General features: G+C 43.8%; 1 pseudogene; it reads right to left on the bottom strand.

The window, feature by feature from the left end:
- Positions 1–2,120: 2,120 nt before the first annotated feature.
- LOC118662138 lies at positions 2,121–2,265 on the bottom strand (annotated as a pseudogene).
- Positions 2,266–7,411: the final 5,146 nt, after the last annotated feature.

Genomic DNA, 7,411 nt, shown 5'->3' with positions numbered 1-7,411 from the left:
ATTTTTCTAAATCAATGATAAATTTCTTAGGACAAATTTCTTAAAGCAGTTTCAAATGTAAATTACTTTGGACCTTGTCAAATCGTGATCTAGAAAAGATTGTACTCGTTTCCATTCCCACAGAGCACAAGACTGCCCATTTTACAGAATCTGGCTGACACCGAGTGCTGGAATTGACTTCTACCTCTGTCAATGGCATTTTGTTCTTGATTGAACGGTTGTATCTTTGTTCAGCAAGAATGAACCTTTTTCCACACACTGTAGGCCATTCAACTCCCTTCTTTGTGAATTGTCTGTTCCTGCAGCTTGGCAGCTAAACTTTCTTCCTAACTTTTGTTCCTCTCCTGAGGATCACAAAGCTCTGTACAACTTTATTCCACTTCATTGAGTGTTTTCAGATGGTTGGTTGCTTTTAAAAGAGTGAGTGATTCCAAAAATGTCATTTCGATTTGGTTTTTGACAGAGAAAAGCTATATGTTCCGTAGAATGCTGCCCAGACTGTTTTCCAAAGCCATAACTAAAGTAATCATAATCGTCTCTCTGAATATATTAAAATACACGGTAGCCTACAGTTGCAGTTCATAAGTCCAAACCTCTTGGAAACACATGTCTTTTGTTGGCCTCTCTAGGCCTAATTAGAACTATATGATCCTTTTTAGGTACTGGGAAGAGTGAGAAGAAGAATAAAAAAACAAGTATGGGCAAGTGTAGGCCTTTTGACGTGAGTTTTCAACTTGATCTGAAGCCCAGAAATCGTACTACCAATGTGTTCCTGAATGCCTGAGCGCTTTCCTACTGTTTCTGTGGCAGGTGGGGATAAGGTTATTTCCTCGCCTACCACACCTTAGGCACACGTTGCAGAAGCTACCAGAAATTAGTGGTCCCAAAGGAGGTACTAAGAAATCCAGGGGGAGCGAAGGGCATGGAATCATTTTCCATTGCACGTTGACCAATAGTAGCAAGTAGTGTTTGTTTAGTACTTCCCACTTTACAAAGCACTTTCTCGGTCAAATCTCATTTGATACTCACAACAACCAAATGGGATGTTTGAGACTTTCACCCTCATTTTGCAGGGATAGTTCAATGATTTGCTCAAAGTCACACAGCTAGTAAGTGGTCATGGGAGCTCAAACTCCTGGCTTCTGTCTATAAATGTGTTTCCAACTATATTCTCCTGCCATGCCTGTACTGTGTTTACCAAGTACCCTTTAGAAATGTAACAGGATCATGAAGCAAAAATTGAAAAAAGAACAAAACACTCTCTCTCTCTCTCTCTCTCTCTCTCTCTCTCTCTCTCATAGGGTACAACCCTAATCACTGTCTTACTCTGGAGAGAAAAAAAAATACGAGATTTAGGTGATCTTTTCAATGAGCAGTTACAATCTTGGTCTTTGCATATGCCTCTCATTATGTGATTATAGTTAATGATTACTCTCTGGGGATATAATGGATTTTTTATTTGGAAGTGTTAGAGTTATTCAGTTAACTTTGTATCTATCCATTTCCCATTCTTCCTATTATTTAAAGATAAATTAACTTTTATTAGCAAATTAAAATTTTTTTCACATTTAAATATTACTCTTCAGACATTCGAAAGCAACCAACACATTTCTGATAACAAAAAAAACAACACAAAATTGACAGTCTATCTTCAAGCTGCCATTGGTTGATTTCAAACTCTTATAAACCAAAGATTTCATGCATGAAAACTATGAAATTTAGACTTACATTCACACCACAGGTGAGACTGATTATATTCTAGGTGCATACATCTATCTTTACTGAGTAGTAGATATTGCATTAGACTTTTCACTTGGGTGACTTAATTAATCCCACTCCCTAATACCCCCACTTTTTAAGCCAGTCTGATTAATATTCTAAAAAATGTATGCCATTGAGGTCTGATTAGTACAGAGTCTCAGAAAATGTGTTGACCAGGAAAATGAGAAAATCAGTCTTGCAATTATCTACTAACTTGTATAACTTATCACTGTATATACCAACTTTGTGATTGCTGTTTTCTCAAGTAATTATAGTTATGATTTTTTTAAGTTTGAGGTTTTTTAAAAAAATGTGTTCTGTACATTTATTTTTCATAACTATAGTCCTTATTCTTTTTTTTATGTGCCTCAGGCATGAAACAGTTCTGGCCACCGACACAGGCATCAAGCTAGGATGAACTAAGGACTGTACATCTGCTTTGCCCCTGATTGATATAAGAGCAATACCACCAATCAGGTGTCTCCTTGCCCATTGCCAGGGGGTGTCCTTATTCTGAATAAAATGTTTATGGGGAGAAAAGGGAGTGGAGAGAGCCATCTTCATCAATCCTAGAAGTATGATGATTTGACTTCTTGGGACCTGTCTCATTTGTCGCCCCTATTTTTTAAAATATATTTTTATTGATTTCAGAGAGGAAGGGACAGGAGAGAGAGATAGAAGCATCAATGATGAGAGAGAATCATCCATCAGTTGCCTCCCACAAGCCCAATTCTGGGGAGTGAGCCTGGAACCCAGGCATGTGCCCCGACTAGGAATCAAACCATGACCTCCTGGTTCATAGGTCAAGGCTCAACCACTGACACATGTCGGCCAGGTATCACCCCTAATTTTAATTTGTAAAAGTCAGTGTCTATAGCAAAACCTAAAGCTTTTCTCACTCCTCCCAATTTCGTTCCCATCCTGCTAATCTGTAACCAAATAGCCTCATTAACACTTCACCTCATCCAGCAGGGGAGCATATATTTTAAATCTTTTGACATTATTTAGCAAAATATATATATCACCCATCTGCATTTTTTCATTAAAATTCTGAGTAATTGTTATAAGTAATGCAACGTTTCAACTTAATGACTCGGGCAACCTATAAACAAACTCGCTAATGAACATGTTTCAAAGATTCATTAGCAAGTCAGTTATATTATGAAACTCAGAACATGTTTTCCCAACGACATGACCTTGGTTTCAGAGGATAGATTCCCGGGCCAACCTTCTAAACTGCTTTACCCTAAGGAAGTGTATTTAGTCTGACTGTACACCTTCAAAGGCCCATATGCCAGGTTCCTGGCCCCCCTACAGCAATACTGGGTAGTTAAAATCCAAGTCCCATCATTAATGAGATGGGTGATCTCAGTTGACTCTGCTGTAAAATGGACGTATGGACACTTCCCTTTTTAAGGCATAAATGAAATAATGGAAGTAAAGCACCTAGTACAGGGCGTGGTGCAGAATAAATGGTGATAAGAACTATGATGGCAATGATGACAAAGACTTGAGTTTTAGGTCCCTCTGAAGCCAAGGTAAAGGCAGGTCTAGGCAGTGTCTTGTAACAAGTATATGTGTACATTACGTGGATTGAGAAAATGCATGGCGAGCGTATTAGTTTCCCAGGACTTGTGTAACATGGTGCTGGTGTCTGCGGGCTGGTTCCTTCAGGGCTGTGAGGAAAATCTGCTCCAGTCTCCCTCTGGCTGGTGGCCTCAGGCCTTCCTTGGCTTGCGAATGCCATTCTCCCTGTGTCTTCACATCATCTTCTTTCTGCGCATGTCTATTGCTCTGTCCAAATTTCTCCTTTTTATAAGAACCCCATCATATTCAATTAAGGCCTAAGCTAATGACCTCATCTCAACTTGATCTTTGCAAAGACCCTGTTTCCAAATAAGGTCACATTCACAGGTACTGGGAGTTAAGACTTCAACAGCCTTTTTAGGGAAACATAATTCAACCCATAACGGTGACTATTTCACTGAGCATCTCCCGGAAAGTGTGGCGGCTTCACAAAGGAGGGGAGAGGAAGTCTCATCATTTCCGGGATGGGGAGATGGGGCTCTAGTGTAACCATGGCTGTCACAGGGGAGCAGCGGCTCTGGGAGGTTTTCATGTGTAGCAAAGGTCCCACCCAGGAACTGTCTGTACTTCTCACAGGTAAGGCAGCTCACCCACTGTTTTACCCCAATAGATACCCAAATGTAAGCCCCACACTTCTCTGTGCTTCAGGGTTTGCTTTGTTTCAGACCATTAGATTGCTTCTCTTCCTGAGCTAATAAACGTCTTAGGAAAGCAGTTATTCTTTCTGGCTATTAGGGTCCGGAACAAATCACTTTATTATTCAATTCCTAGCAACAGTTTTGCAACACCTGGGAATTCATCAATTTCTCAAAATTCCTCAAAGTGAAATGAATTTTATATCCAGTTAAATGTTTCAAACAAGCACAAGCGGCCTAGCACTTTCAGGGGATGAGGTCATTGTGAACTCCAACAAATGACATTAGGGCGCCCCAGTTCTCCCTGCGTTGGGAATCATGGTGCTAAACAGCACGCCTGACCTCTGGAAGGAAAACCAACTCCCCCTGGTGACTAATTTACAACCAGGAAGTAATTTCTCCATAAGAGCCCGTGAGTCAACAAACTGGTTCTTGGTGTGCTCCCAGGGCTGCTGTGACTGGGGCAGGGGTGATCTAGGTTCACTCTTCCTGCAGACAGAACAACCCCCCACTCCATCCTACCCGGGGCTCCACAGGGCGTCTGCAGAAGGAGACTCTCTTCTAAAACTGCTCAGTTACTCAGGAGAATGCTTCGACTCTCCAAACATCACAATTAGCGCGTTTCAAGCCATAGTTTAAGTGAGAAAAAAGTTCAGGTCCTGAACAATCCGGTAGATAGAGAAGCCACAGTAATGGTTGTCCAGCCATACCAAGATGAGGCACGGGCCTTGGCTGGCTCACTTCTCTCCTCTGGCCTGGCTGGCGCCGTCTCATCCTTCAGGCTCAGCTAAAGTGTCTGGATTGAGACACGTTCCATGACTACCCCCATCTTCATTATTCATAACATCATTCTCACTAGTTCCTTCAAAGCTCTACTGTCTATAATTATTTTATTGGTTTACTTGGTCTGTCTTCTCCATCTTATATAATAAAAGGCTAATATACAAATCGACTGAACCATGGAATGATCAGTTGCCATGATGTGCACTGACCACCAGGGGACAGACGCTCAACGCAGGAGCTGCCCCCTGGTGGTCAATGCACCAGAAGCTGGACTCTTGGCTGGTGAGCGCAGCAGTGGTGGCGGGACCCTCTCCGGCCTCCACGGCAGCTCTAAGGATGTTCAACTCCCAGGGGAAGCGAGCCTAAGCTGTCAGTGGGACATCCCCTGAGGGCTCCTGGACTGCAAGAGGGCACAGGCCAGGCTGAGGGATCCGCCCCCCCCCCCCCTCCGAGTGCATGAATGTCGTGCATCAGGCCTCTAGTATGCATATAAGCTTCAGAAGACCAAGAGCCTTGCCATGCTCCTCTCTGCTTCAGCTCCAGTGTTTGATGCTGTGCCTGGCACAGAGCAGATGTTCAAGAAACATGTGTTGAATGATTAATATTCTAAATGACAAGCAGGTGAACCTATACCCTCAGAGGCCCTGTTGACCAGTGTTAAAGGTGTAGTACATATTGTAGGTTGGATCAAGCGATAAAATATTGACCTGAAAAATATTACCTTTCCTGAATAGTCACTCTGGCCTAAATAAATAGAAGGAGCCCCGAGGAATTGTCCTGCAAGTCTGATTTAGTAGAATCATTGGCACTTGGGTAAAATTTTGGAGACTAATGTCCTCAGCACAGATGCTATTTTAAAGAACTTAACACCAGGAAAAACCTTCTGGGGCTAACTCTGTGGGAATGAGGCCCCTTTTATGTCAGGGGTGATGTATGAACTGATGGCTCATGAAAGGTGAAGCTCAGACTAAGTTATCGGACTTTTTCCTTCTGAGTTATAGCTCAGACGGCAGACTTGACCGATTGCAGTCACTGACAAGTGCTGAGCAGTCTGTGGCTTGTTTATATTACCAAAGAAAAGTGACAATGTGGCCCGATTTAGTGCCTACAGCCCAGCATAACCAAACACATTCTCCTTGCAGTCCGCGTTGAGGTTCACCTTAGCTGAGCTGGATTTATGCGAAACAAATTCCAAAGAGAACCAATCAGTCTATGGTGCTTCTTTTGGGGCCCAATTATTTGAAAAGTCACAAATGCGGACCCTTCGAAGCTTAATAAGAAGGAATCACCTTCAATGGTGCAACTGCATTTCTGGCCTCTGGAGCTGGTGCGTGTTGGGCAAGGCTGTCTGCAGGAGGGAGGAAGTTCAGAGGGTCACCAGAGCCACCTAACCAGGAGCCACCTCACAGAGGCAGAGAGGCTCAATAACTCAGAGGCCAGGGGGGCTCTGCTCAGCTGTGGAAGTTTAATGATGACATTCATCATCAAGGGTTTTCAGGAAAGGCAAGTTTACCTGCTCTGTGGGCAGGTCCAGGGATGCAGGTCCACTGGGCCCCAAACACAGGACTTCCTCCCCTGAGAGCACAGTGGAAATAAAATGCACAAAAGATTTAGATCTGTCTTTGCTGCTACAACTTCTGTGTTAAACAAAGTGGGGAAAGTTCCAAAGAAATTGGCCTCCCATCCATTTGCAGAAGTGAGTTGGGTTTAAGTCCCCCATGGAATAGCATGGCTGCATTCATCTGCTCTCAGAGCGGTGTTTCCAAACCTCGCAGGGGAGGCAGGCTCATGGAGCTTCATGAATGCCACGACCCTTTCTCTGCCTGGGGAAACATTAAACAGTGTCAGGGGTCTACCCACCTCATCATAGGCCCATGCATGGGCCCAGTAGAGATCCCTGCGTTAATGGAACAAAGTGCCCCACAGTTGGGTCAAAACTGGAGGGTGTTTTCAAGAAGGGATTTTACAGAGAGAAAGAGAAGTGATTTTACAGAGAGAAGAGGAGAGGAGAGGAGAGGAGAGGGGAGGGGAGGGGAGGGAGGGGAGGGGAGGGGAGGGGAGGGGAGGGGAGGGAGGAGAGGAGAGGAGAGGAGAGGACAGGAGAGGAGAGGAGAGGAGAGGAGAGGAGAGGAGAGGAGAGGAGAGGAGAGGAGAGGAGAGGAGAGGAGAGAGGAGTGGAGAGGAGGGGAGAGGAGGGGAGGGGAGGGAAGAGTAACTTCCTTGGCCCTGTTCCAATGCAAAAATTAAGCATATGCAAATGCACACAGGAATTACCTTGACAAAGGGGAAATGGGAGACATCCCCCCCATTGTTTGGCTACCAGAGTGACTCTCTGATGAGATCCCATCACTGTGGTCCACTTCCCTCCTTCTGCAATTGTGATTCAGCAAGGCTTATGGCTAAACATAACAGCCACGGTAGGCACAGTGAACACTGGAATTGGCGTTTTCTTGCTGTAACCGGTGGAGATGGCTATTATTACGGCTACTTTACACAGGAAGCTAGATATTCAGGGGGAGGGAGACTAGCATTTTTAAACCCTCTACAGTCATTATTTCATAAAATTTTGACAGTTCCAAGAGATATGAGTTAATATGCCAGTTTTATTAATGAGAAAACTGAATTTAGGAAGTTTAGGTGATTTT

The sequence above is a fragment of the Myotis myotis genome, unplaced genomic scaffold (assembly GCF_014108235.1).
Source record: "Myotis myotis isolate mMyoMyo1 unplaced genomic scaffold, mMyoMyo1.p scaffold_m19_p_1, whole genome shotgun sequence".
Taxonomy (NCBI): Eukaryota; Metazoa; Chordata; class Mammalia; order Chiroptera; family Vespertilionidae; genus Myotis; species Myotis myotis.
Note: the sequence above shows the minus strand (reverse complement) of the source record. Positions and strands in the feature narration are given on the sequence as shown.